Genomic DNA, 13,618 nt, shown 5'->3' with positions numbered 1-13,618 from the left:
ATCAGGACTTGTGAAATAGGGTTAATTAAGCCTAATTGACTTTTCTCAATTTGTAGAGATTGACGAGTTGGATTTTCTCGTTGTAATTATCATATTGTGGTTACTGATAAGGATAATGATCCTTAACCCTCAACCCCAGCAAAGGCCTTTTTAGAGCTTGAATTTACTACTTTTTCCTCTAGATAATTACTTTAATTACTCTTAGTCTTACTGCTTTGCCATTTAATCTTTACTTGCTCCTTTAAGTTCTAGTAAATTTAAATTTTCATAATTGCAATAAACTCCTATTTTCTCATAGCTAATTCTAATGCACTATATTGTGAGTCCAAGGGAAATGATCTGGGCGTAAAATCCCGGTTATTGATTTGAGTTTTGTGATATTTTTTACTAAACTTTAATAGTATTGAATTCTGGTTTAGAACTATTGACGAACGGGATTCTTGCTAGTAAAGAATTTTATGAAAATAATCACGTTGTAGGTATAGCTTCTAAACCAACAGAGAATCCTTTCGTACAAAAGTTTGGTTGTCACAAGTAACAAAACCCAATAAAATTTATAACCGAAGTATTCAAACCTCGGGTCGTCTCTCAAGGAATTGCAAGGAAGTATGATTTATTATTGGTTATGGAATTGTATATTTATGGGTTTTTGAAATAAGGAACAAGTAATTTAAATGGCAAGAAAAATAAATTAATAATTAGAAAACATTTGGCAAGGTATGAGAACTGGAAATCCCATCCTAGTTATTCTTATCAGATGTGATGAGAATTGTTTATTTCTCCCACTTAGTTAACCCTTACTAAATAAAGAAAAGTCAAGTGGACTAATTAACTTGATTCCTCAAGTCCTAGTCAACTCCTATGGAAAGACTAGCTTTAGAGGGATCCAAATCAATCAGTAATTCCCAATTTTCAATTAACCGCTGAGTTTGACAACTTAAGTGTCACCAATTACTTATCCAAAGCCAAAATGGAAGGAAATCTACTCGAATAAAAATTCCTTTTCATCAATTAAAGCTAAGAGTATCATAATTCTAATACCTCAAATTGCATTTAAACATAAATTCAAATCTAACATGGGAAGGATCATAAGCCAAATTGGCAACATAAGTAATTAACAAGTAAAAGAATTAGAGTAAATAAAAGTAGGAGAGAAACATAAATTAAAGGAACATTGAACCTGGATTAAGAAATAACCATACTCTAAGAGATATCCTAATTCTAAAACCTAAGAGAGAGGAGAGAGCCCCTCTCTCTCTAAAACTACATCTAAAACCTAAAATTGTGAATGATGAATGTTCTCTCCATTCTCTCCATTGATTCCCCTATTCTCTAGCTTCTATTCTGTGTTTTTAGGCTTGGATTTGGGCTGAAAAAGGGCCCAGAAATCGATGGGGCGACTTCTGCAATTTTCTACACGTGGCGTCCGTCACGCTTGCGCGTGGGTCGCGCGTGCGCGTCATTTGGAGTTTTTCCTTGTCATGCGTACGAGTCGCTCGTGTTTTGCGCTAGGCACCCGTCTGCGTCATCCATGCGTGCGCGTCGCTGCCATTTTCTTCAAAACTCTATTTTGTGCGTTCCTTCCATTTTTGCGTGTTTTCTTTTTGTCCTTGGTGCACGAAATTGTGATCTCTGGTAATGGCTCCAAAGGCTTGGTGCTCTAATCTCAATTCATAATTTGTCACAACTTCGATACAACTAACCAGCAAGTGCACTGCGTCGTCCAAGTAATAAACCTTACGTGAGTAATGGTCGATCCCACGGAGATTGTTGGTATGAAGCAAGCTACGGTCACCTTGTAAATCTTAGTCAGGTGGATATAAAATAATTATGGAGTTTTCGAAAATAGATAATATAATAAGGATAGAAATACTTATGTAAATCATTGGTGAGAATTTCAGATAAGCGCATAGAGATGCTTTCGTTCCTCTGAACCTCTGCTTTTCTGCTGTCTTCATCCAATTAGTCTTACTCCTTTCTATGGCTGGCTTTTTGTAAGGATGTCACCGGTGCCAATGGCTACTTTCAATCCTCTCGGGAAAATGGTCCAAATGCTCTGTCACAGCACGGCTAATCGTCTGGAGGCATCACCCTTGTCAATGGTTACATCCTATCCTCTCAGTGAAAGTGGTCAATGCACCCTGTCATGGCACGGCTATTCATCTGTCGGTTCTCGATCATGCTGGAATAGGATTTACTATCCTTTTGCGTCTGTCACTACGCCCAACAATCGTGAGTTTGAAGCTCGTCACAGTCATTCAATCATTGAATCCTACTCGGAATACCACAGACAAGGTTTAGACTTTCCGGATTCTCTTGAATGCTGCCATCATTCTAGCTTACACCACGAAGATTCTGATTAAGAGATCTAAGAGATACTCATTCAATCTAATGTAGAACGGAAGTGGTTGTCAGGCACGCGTTCATAGGGAATGATGATGATTGTCACGTTCATCACATTCAGGTTGAAGTGCGAATGAATATCTTAGAAGCGAAATAAGATGAATTGAATAGAAAACAGTAGTACTTTGCATTAATCTTTGAGGAACAGCAGAACTCCACACCTTAATCTATGGAGTGTAGAAACTCTACCGTTTGAAAATACATAAGTGAAAGGTCCAAGCATGGCCGAATGGCCAGCCCCTCTGATCTAAGAACCAGGCGTCCAAAGATGTCTAATACAATAGTAAAAAGTCCTATTTATAATAAACTAGCTACTAGGGTTTACAGAAGTAAGTAATTGATGCATAAATCCACTTCCGGGGCCCACTTGGTGTGTGTTTGGGCTGAGCTTGAAGTCTACATATGGAGAGGTCATTCTTGGAGTTGAACGCCAGCTTTTGTGCCAGTTTGGGCGTTGAACTCCACTTTGCAACTTGTTTCTGACGCTGGACGCCAGAATTGGGCAGAGAGCTGGCGTTGAACGCCAGTTTGCGTCATCTAAACTTGCGAAAAGTATGGACTATTATATATTTCTGAAAAGCCCTGGATGTCTACTTTCTAACGCAATTGGAACCGCGCGATTTTTGAGTTCTGTAGCTCCAGAAAATCCATTTTGAGTGCAGGGAGGTCAGAATCCAACAGCATCAGCAGTCCTTCTTCAACCTCTGAATCTGATTTTTGCTCAAGTCCCTCAATTTCAGCCAGAAAATACCTGAAATCACAGAAAAACACACAAAGTCATAGTAAAGTCCAGTAATGTGAATTTAACATAAAAACTAATGAAAACGTCCCTAAAAGTAACCAGATTCAACTAAAAACATACTAAAAACAATGCCAAAAAGCGTATAAATTATCCGCTCATCACAACACCAAACTTAAATTGTTGCTTGTCCCCAAGAAAATGAAAATAAAAGAGGATAAAAAGAAGAGAATATACTATAAATTCCAAACTATCAATGAAACATAGCTCCAATTAAATGAGCGGGACTTATAGCTTTTTGCCTCTTGAATAGTTTTGGCATCTCACTTTATCCATTGAAGTTCAGAATGATTGGCATCTATAGGAACTCAGAGTTCAGATAGTGTTATTGATTCTTCTAGTTCAGTATGATGATTCTTGAACACAGCTATTTTATGAGTCTTGGCCGTGGCCCTAAGCACTTTGTTTTCCAGTATTACCACCGGATACATAAATGCCACAGACACATAATTGGGTGAACCTTTTCAGATTGTGACTCAGCTTTGCTAAAGTCCCCAATTAGAGGTGTCCAAGGTTCTTAAGCACACTCTCTTTTTTTGCTTTGGACCTTGACTTTAACCGCTCAGTCTCAAGTTTTCACTTGACACCTTCACGCCACAAGCACATGGTTAGGGACAGCTTGGTTTAGCCGCTTATGCCAGAATTTTATTCTTGTAGGCCCTCCTATCCACTGATGCTCAAAGCCTTGGGATCCTTTTTATTTGCCCTTGCCTCTTGGTTTTAAGAGCTTTTGGCTTTTTCTGCTTGCTTTTTCTTTTTCTTTCTATTTTTTTTTTTGCTATTTTTTTTTCTACAAGCTTTGTTCTTTGCTGCTTTTTCTTGCTTCAAGAATCATTTTTATGATTTTTCAGATTATCAAATAACATGTCTCCTAGTCATCATTCTTTCAAGAGCCAACATATTTAACATTCTTAAACAACAACTTCAAAAGACATATGCACTGTTCAAGCATTCATTAAGAAAACAAGAAGCATTGTCACCACATCAATATAATTAAACTAAGTTCAAGGATAAATTCGAAACTCATGTACTTCTTGTTCTTTTGAATTAAAACATTTTTCATTTAAGAGAGGTGATGGATTCATAGGACATTCATAACTTTTAAGACAAAGTTACTAACTACTAATGATCATGTAATGAAGACACAAACATAGATAAGCACATAACATAGAAAACGAAAAACAAAAGAATTAAGAGCAAGGAATGAATCCACCTTAGTGATGGTGGCGTTTCCTTCTTGAGGAACCAATGATGTCCTTGAGCTCTTCTATGTCTCTTCCTTGTCTTTGTTGCTCCTCCCTCATTGCTTTTTTGATCTTCTCTTATTTCATGAAGCATGATGGAGTGCTCTTGATGTTCCACCCTTAGTTGTCCCATATTAGAACTCAATTCTCCTAGGGAGGTGTTGATTTGCTCCCAATAGTTTTGTGGAGGAAAGTGCATTTGAGGCATCTCCGGGATCTCATGGTGATGAGCTTCATACGCCTCTTGAGCTCCATGAATGGGCTCTCTTGCTTGCTCTATCTTTTTTTTAGTGATGGGCTTGTCCTCTTTAATGAGGATATCTCCCTCTATGTCAATCCCAGCCGAATTGCATAGGTGGCAAATGAGGTGAGGAAAGGCTAACCTTGCCATAGTGGAGGACTTGTCAGCCACCTTGTAGAGTTCTTGAGGTATAATCTCATGAACTTCCACCTCTTCTCCAATCATGATGCTATGGATCATGATGGTCCGGTCTATAGTAACTTCAGACCGGTTGCTAGTGGGAATGATTGAGCATTGAATGAACTCTAACCATCCTCTAGCTACAGGCTTGAGGTCCAATCTTCTTAGTTGAACTGGCTTGCCTTTGGAGTCAATCTTCCATTGAGCTCCTTCTACACATATGTCCATAAGGACTTGGTCCAACCTTTGATCAAAGTTGACTCTCCTTGTGTAGGGGCGTGCGTTCTCTTCCATGTTTGGCAAGTTGAACGCCAACCTCATATTTTCCAGACTAAAATCTAAGTATTTCCCCCGAACCATTGTAACATAGTTCTTTGGATCCGGGTTCTTACTTTGATCATGGTTCTTGGTGATCCATGCATTGGCATAGAACTCTTGAACCATTAGGATGCCGACTTGTTGGATGGGATTTGTTAGAACTTCCCAACCTCTTCTTTGAATTTCATGTCGGATTTCCGGATACTCATTTCTTTTGAGTTTGAAAGGGACCTCAGGGATCACCTTCTTCTTGGCCACAACATCATAGAAGTGGTCTTGATGGGCTTTGGAGATGAACCTTTCCATCTCCCATGACTCGGATGTGTAAGCTTTTGTCTTCCCTTTCCCCTTTCTAGAGGATTCTCCGGTCTTAGGTGCCATCAATGGTAATGGAAAATCAAAAAGCTTATGCTTTTACCACACCAAACTTAGAATTTTGCTCGCCCTCGAGCAATAAAAGAAAGAATAGATGAAGAAGAAAAAGAGATGGAGGAGAGAGAGAGTAGGAAATGTTTCGGCCAAGAAGGGTGTAGAGGGGTGTGTTGTGTGAGTTTGATGAAGAATGGAGGGTTTTATATAGGGAAGGGAGGGGGGGTTAAGGTTCGGCTATTTAGGATGGGTTTGGGTGGGTAATTGGTTTTGAATTTTGAAGGTAGGTGGGGTTTATGAGGTAGGTTTATGGGGAAGAGTGGATGGATGTGAGTGGTGAAGAGGTGATGGGGAAGAGAGGTTGAGGAGATTGGTGAAGGGTTTTTGGGGAAGGGTGTTTATGGGATTGTGTGAAAGAGAGGTGAGAAGAAGTGAGTGGAGGTAGGTGGGGATCCTGTGGGGTCCACAGATCCTAAGATGATCCTGTGGGGTCCATAGATCCTGAGATGTTTAAGGATTTACAACCTTGCACCACATTAGGCATGTAAAATGCCCTTGCACACAATTCTGGGCGTTCAGCGCCAGGTTGGTGCCTATTCTGGGCGTTCAACGCCCATTTACTAGCCATTTCTGGCGTTGAACACCAGAACCATGCTTGTTCTGGGCGTTCAGTGCCAGGATGCTGCCCATTTTGGGCGTTCAGTGCCAGAACCATGCTCTGTTCTGGCGTTGAACGCCAGGCAGATGCTTTCTCCAGGGTGTGATTTTTCTTCTGCTGTTTTTGATTCCATTTTCAATTTTTATATTTATTTTGTGACTCCACATGATCATGAACCTAATAAAACATGAAAAACAAAAACAAAATTAGATAAATAAACATTGGGTTGCCTCCCAACAAGCGCTTCTTTAATGTCAATAGCTTGACAGTGGGCTCTCATGGAGCCTCACAGATGTTCAGAGCATTGTTGAAACTCTCCAACACCAAACTTAGAGTTTGGATATGGGAGTTCAACACCAAACTTAGAGTTTGGTTGTGGCCTCCCAACACCAAACTTAGAGTTTGACTGTGGGGACTTGGGTTGACTCTACTTTGAGAGAAGTTTTTCATGCTTCCTCTCCATGGTTGCAGAGGGAGATCCTTGAGTTTTAAACACAAGGGAGTCCTCATTCCATTGAAGGACTAGTTCACCTCTGTCAACATCAATCACAGCTCTTGCTGTGGCCAGGAAAGGTCTTCCTAGGATGATGGATTCATCCTCTTCCATTCCAGTATCCAGGACTATGAAATCATCAGGGATGTAAAGGCCTTCAACCTTTACTAACAGGTCCTCTACTTGTCCATATGCCTGTTTTCTTGAATTGTCTGCCATCTCTAATGAGATTTTAGCAGCTTGCACCCCATAGATTCCCAGTTTCTCTATTACAGAGAGGGGCATGAGGTTTATTCCTGAGCCAAGGTCACACAGAGCCTTAAAGATCATGGTGCCTATGGTACAAGGTATTATGAACTTTCCAAGATCCTGTCTCTTCTGAGGCAATGTCAGTTGATCCAGATCACTTAGTTCATTGGTGAACAAGGGAGGTTCATCTTTCCAAGTTTCAATACCAAATAATTTGGCATTCAGCTTCATGATTTCACCAAGAAACTTGGCAGTTTGCTCTTCAGTAACATCCTCATTCTCTTCAGAAGAGGAATACTCATCAGAGCTCATGAAGGGCATAAGGAGGTTTAATGGAATCTCTATGGTCTCTAGTTGAGCTTCAGAGTCCTTTGGTTCCTCAGAGGGAAGCTCCTTATTGATCACTGGACGTCCCAAGAGGTCTTCCTCCTTGGGATTCACGTCCTCCTCTCCTTCTTTGGGTTCGGCCATTTTGGTTATGTCAATGGCCTTGCACTCTCCTTTTGGATTCTCTTCTGTATTGATTGGGAGAGTACTAGGAGGGATTTCAGTGATCCTTTTACTCAGCTGGCCCACTTGTGCTTCCATATTTCTAATGGAAGACCTTGTTTCATTCATGAAACTTACAGTGCCCTTGGATAGATCAGAGACTAAGTTTGCTAAATTAGAGGTATTTTGTTCAGAGTTCTCTGTCTGTTGCTGAGTGGATGATGGAAAAGGTTTATTATTGTTAAACCCGTTTCTTCTACCATTATTAAAGCCTTGTTGAGGCTTTTGATCTTTCCATGAGAAATTTGGATGATTTCTCCATGATGGATTATAGGTGTTTCTATAAGGTTCACCCATGTAATTTACCTCTGCTATTGCAGGGTTCTCAAGATCATAAGCTTCTTCTTCAGGAGAAGCCTCTTGAGTACTGTTGGATGCAGCTTGCATTCCATTCAGACTCTGAGAAATCATATTGACTTGCTGAGTCAATATTTTATTCTGAGCCAATATGGCATTCAAAGTATCAATTTCAAGAACTCCCTTCTTCATAGGCGTCCCATTATTCACAGGATTCCTCTCAGAAGTGTACATGAACTGGTTATTAGCAACCATGTCAATGAGTTCTTGAGCTTCTGCAGGCATTTTCTTTAGGTGAATGGATCCACCTGCAGAAGTATCCAATGACATCTTTGATAGCTCAGATAAACCATCATAGAAGATATCCAGGATGGTCCATTCTGAAAGCATATCAGAAGGACACTTTTTGGTCAGCTGCTTGTATCTTTTCCAAGCTTCATAGAGGGATTCACCTTCTTTCTGTCTGAAGGTTTGAACATCAGCTCTAAGCTTGCTCAGCTTTTGAGGAGGAAAGAACTTGGCTAAGAAAGCCATGACCAGCTTATTCCAAGAGTTCAGGCTGTCTTTGGGTTGAGAGTCCAACCACACTCTAGCTCTGTCTCTTACAACAAAAGGGAAAAGCATGAGCCTGTAGACTTCAGGATTTACTCCATTAGTCTTAACAGTATCATAGTTCTGCAAGAATTCAGTTAAAAACTGAAAAGGATCTTCAGATGGAAGTCCATAAAACTTGCAGTTCTGCTGCATCAGAGAAACTAGCTGAGGTTTCAGCTCAAAATTGTTTGCTCCAATGGTGGGAATGAAGATGCTTCTTCCATGTAAATTGGAATTAGGTGCAGTAAAGTCACCAAGCATTCTCCTTGCATTATTGTTGTTGGGTTCGGCTGCCATCTCCTTTACTTGTTTGAAATTTTCAATAAGGTTGTCTCTGGATTGTTGTAATTTAGCTTCTCTTAGGTTCCTCTTCAGAGTCCTTTCAGGTTCTGGATCAGCTTCAACAAGAATGCCTTTTTCCTTATTCCTGCTCATAAGAAAGAGAAGAAAACAAGAAAAGAAGAGGAATCCTCTATGTCACAGTAAAGAGGTTCCTTATTGTTAGTAGAAGAAAAGAAGAAGAGAAAAATCTGAACTCAGAAAGAGAGAGAGAGAGTTCGGATTTTTGGTGGGTGAGGGAGAGATGTTAGTAGATGAATAAATAAATAGAATAAGATAAGAGAGGGAAAATTTCGAAAATAATTTTTGAAAAAGAGTTAGTGATTTTTGAAAATAGTTTTCGAAAAAGGTTAGTAATTTTCAAAAATAAAAAATCAAAAATTAAAATAGTTAGTTAATCAAAAAGAATTTTTGAAAAAGAGGGAAATATTTTCGAAAATTAGAGGAAAGAGTTAGTTAGGTAGTTTTGAAAAAGATAAGAAACAAACAAAAAGTTAGTTAGTTAGTTGAAACAAATTTTGAAAATCAATTTTGAAAAGATAAGAAGATAGGAAGTTAGAAAAGATATTTTAAAATCATATTTTGAAGAAGATAAGATAAGGAAGATATTTTTGAAAAACTATGATTGAAATTAGTTTTGGAAAAGGATTTGATTTTTAAAATCACAATTAATGACTTGATTCACAAGAAATCATAAGATATGATTCTAGAACTTAAAGTTTGAATCTTTCTTAACAAGTAAGTAACAAACTTGAAATTTTTGAATCAAAACATTAATTGATGATGTTATTTTCGAAAATTTGATATAAAAATAAGAAAAAAGGTTTTTGAAAAATATTTTTGGAATTTTCGAAAATAACTAAGAAATTTGAAAAAGATTTGATTTTTGAAAAAGATTTTGAAAAAGATAAGATTTTTAAATTGAAAATTTGATTTGACTCATAAAAACAACTAGATTTTAAAAATTTTTGAAAAAGTCAAATCTAATTTTCGAAATTTTAAGAGAGAAAAAGGGAAAGATATTTTTTTGATTTTTGAATTTTTATGATGAGAGAGAGAAACAAGAAAAATGATGCAATGCATGAAAGTTATGGATCAAAACAATGAATGCATGCAAGAATGCTATGAATGTCAAGATGAACACCAAGAACACTATGAAGATCATGATGAACATCAAGAACACATTTTTGAAAAAATTTTTAATGCAAAGAAAACATGCAAGACACCAAACTTAGAATTATTTAATGCTTAGACATAAAGAATTCAGGAATGCATATGAAAAAAAGAAAAGACACAAAACATGCAAATGCAAAGATCAAACAAGAAGACTTACCAAGAACAACTTGAAGATCATGAAGAACACTATGAATGCATGAATTTTTCGAAAAAATGCAAGATGAATATGCAATTGACACCAAACTTATAACATGACTCAAGACTCAAACAAGAAACACAAAAATATTTATGATTTTTTTTTATGATTTTATGATTTTTTTTTTTGTATTTTCATTTTATATTTTTCGAAAATAAATTTGAAAAAGGAAAATAAGGATTCCAAAATTTTTAATATGAATTCCAGGAATCTTGTGCTTTTTAGTCTAAAGCTCCAATCTGAGGGTGAGGCATGGCTTAATAGCCAGTCAAGCTTTAGTATGCTATTACATGCATCAGCTAATTTGCTAAGAAAGACAAAGAAGCTCTTCTCTTGAGTATAAGTGAAACCTCTGTCCAAAAGAATTTAGACATGGCTTTACAGCCAGCCAGGTTTCAACATGCTTCATGAAACACTAGAATTCATTCTTAAAAATTCTGAAGAAAAATATATTTTTGAAAACATTTTTTTTATTTTAAAATTTTTTTTTTTCGAAAACAAATGAGAAAATTTTGAAAAAGTTTTGAAAAATTTTTGAAAAGAAAACAAAAAGAAAATTACCTAATCTGAGCAACAAGATGAACCGTCAGTTGTCCAAACTCGAACAATCCCCGGCAACGGCGCCAAAAACTTGGTGCACGAAATTGTGATCTCTGGTAATGGCTCCAAAGGCTTGGTGCTCTAATCTCAATTTATAATTTGTCACAACTTCGATACAACTAACCAGCAAGTGCACTGGGTCGTCCAAGTAATAAACCTTACGTGAGTAAGGGTCGATCCCACGGAGATTGTTGGTATGAAGCAAGCTATGGTCACCTTGTAAATCTCAGTCAGGTGGATATAAAATAATTATGGAGTTTTCGAAAATGGATAATATAATAAGGATAGAAATACTTATGTAAATCATTGGTGAGAATTTCAGATAAGCGCATAGAGATGCTTTCGTTCCTCTGAACCTCTGCTTTCCTGCTGTCTTCATCCAATCAGTCTTACTCCTTTCTATGGCTGGCTTTTTGTAAGGATGTCACCGGTGCCAATGGCTACTTTCAATCCTCTCGGGAAAATGGTCCAAATGCTCTGTCACAGCACGGCTAATCGTCTGGAGGCATCACCCTTGTCAATGGTTACATCCTATCCTCTCAGTGAAAGTGGTCAACGCACCCTGTCACGGCACGGCTATTCATCTGTCGGTTCTCGATCATGCTGGAATAGGATTTACTATCCTTTTGCGTCTGTCACTACGCCCAACAATCGCAAGTTTGAAGCTCGTCACAGTCATTCAATCATTGAATCCTACTCGGAATACCACAGACAAGGTTTAGACTTTCTGGATTCTCTTGAATGCCGCCATCATTCTAGCTTACACCACGAAGATTCTGATTAAGAGATCTAAGAGATACTCATTCAATCTAATGTAGAACGGAAGTGGTTGTCAGGCACGTGTTCATAGGGAATGATGATGATTGTCACGTTCATCACATTCAGGTTGAAGTGCGAATGAATATCTTAGAAGCGAAATAAGATGAATTGAATAGAAAATAGTAGTACTTTGCATTAATCTTTGAGGAACAGTAGAGCTCCACACCTTAATCTATGGAGTGTAGAAACTCTACCATTTGAAAATACATAAGTGAAAGGTCCAGGCATGGCCGAATGGCCAGCCCCTCTGATCTAAGAACCAGGCATCCAAAGATGTCTAATACAATAGTAAAAAGTCCTATTTATAATAAACTAGCTACTAGGGTTTACAGAAGTAAGTAATTGATGCATAAATCCACTTTCGGGTCCCACTTGGTGTGTGTTTGGGCTGAGCTTGAAGTCTACATGTGGAGAGATCATTCTTGGAGTTGAACGCCAGCTTTTGTGCCAGTTTGGGCGTTGAACTCCACTTTGCAACTTGTTTCTGGCGCTGGACGCCAGAATTGGGCAGATAGCTGTCGTTGAACGCCAGTTTGCGTCATCTAAACTTGGGCAAAGTATGGACTATTATACATTTCTGGAAAGCCCTGGATGTCTACTTTCTAAAGCAATTGGAAGCGCGCCATTTTGAGTTCTGTAGCTCCAGAAAATTCATTTTGAGTGCAGGGAGGTCAGAATCCAACAGCATCAGCAGTCCTTCTTCAACCTCTGAATCTGATTTTTGCTCAAGCCCCTCAATTTCAGCCAGAAAATACCTGAAATCACAGAAAAACACACAAACTCATAGTAAAGTCTAGAAATGTGAATTTAACATAAAAACTAATGAAAACGTCCCTAAAAGTAACCAGATTCAACTAAAAACATACTAAAAACAATGCCAAAAAGCATATAAATTATCCGCTCATCAGTCCTCTGAGCCATTCCCGCCCTATGAAACCTGAAATTACTTAACACACAGATCACGGTACCAAATGGTAATAAAGGATAATTAAAATTAATATTTTTAAAGCATAGGAAACATGTTTTCACATATATCATGGAATAAGGAAGGAATTCTAAAACCATGCAAATCTTATGAATAAGTGGGTGAAGAATTGATAAAAACACTCAATTGAGAACAAGATAAATCATAAAATAGTAGTTTATCAACCTCCCCACACTTAAACATTAGCATGTCCTCATGCTAAATCCAAGAGAAAAGAGTGAAGAATGATGGAACCTTATGCAATGCAATCTATTCTAAATGCAAGCTACCTAAATGAATCATGCAATTCTAATTACTATCCACTTATATATATAAAGCTTACATATGATTAAATTGAGTCAAATTTTTCAAGGAATCATATATGCACAGCCAAGGCTAAATCATGTTAAAATACATATTCACAATTGAGTTGATTTAATCAAAAGATTTCACAAACTTGCAAGAAAATCAATAATTAAACATGGATATATGGAAATGAGCTATTGAACCCTCACTGGATTTGTGTATACACTCTAGTCACTCAGTGTTTGGGGTTAATCACTCTATCCTTCTCTAGTCATACTTTCTAAAACTTTGTTCTTCATCTAACCAATCAACAAATATTTAATGTATACATGCAAACATCATGAGGAATTTTTCAAGGTTGTAATGGGGCTAAGGTAAAGGTGAGGGTATATATATATAAGGCTAAGTGAGTTATAAATTGAATCCTTGATTAGTCTAAGATCTCACCTAACATATACATACTCTATACAGTTAAAATTATGCCTAGCTACCCAATTTTCTACTTTTGTATCACATACTCATGCACCAAATTCTTTTTTATTTTACCCCATGTGCACTGATTTCTTTACTAAACTCATTATTGGAGTAATTTTGTCCTCTTATTCATTTATTTATTAAAAAGGGATTTTTTTTGAAACATAAATACAACATATCAATACATATGGTATTTTAATTATTTTGGTTTCACATGAGCATGCTCCCAAATTTCAAATGATTTATAGAGTTAATACCTTCCTATCAACCCAAGTTCCCACAGTTTCGCCACACTTAGTTGATACATAATCTCTATCTTAAGCTAACCAAAGATTCAATTTGGGATTTTT

General features: G+C 37.5%; 1 non-coding gene across 1 annotated transcript; it reads left to right on the top strand.

The window, feature by feature from the left end:
- The first annotated feature begins 8,184 nt into the window (after nt 1–8,184).
- LOC148576132 (small nucleolar RNA R71) lies at nt 8,185–8,292 on the top strand. The gene has a single exon (XR_015903504.1). It is a non-coding gene; the product is annotated as a small nucleolar RNA R71 (small nucleolar RNA).
- Nucleotides 8,293–13,618: the final 5,326 nt, after the last annotated feature.

The sequence above is a fragment of the Arachis ipaensis genome, chromosome B1, assembly GCF_059453495.1.
Source record: "Arachis ipaensis isolate K30076 ecotype BB chromosome B1, ASM5945349v1, whole genome shotgun sequence".
Lineage (NCBI taxonomy): Eukaryota > Viridiplantae > Streptophyta > Magnoliopsida > Fabales > Fabaceae > Arachis > Arachis ipaensis.
Note: the sequence above shows the minus strand (reverse complement) of the source record. Positions and strands in the feature narration are given on the sequence as shown.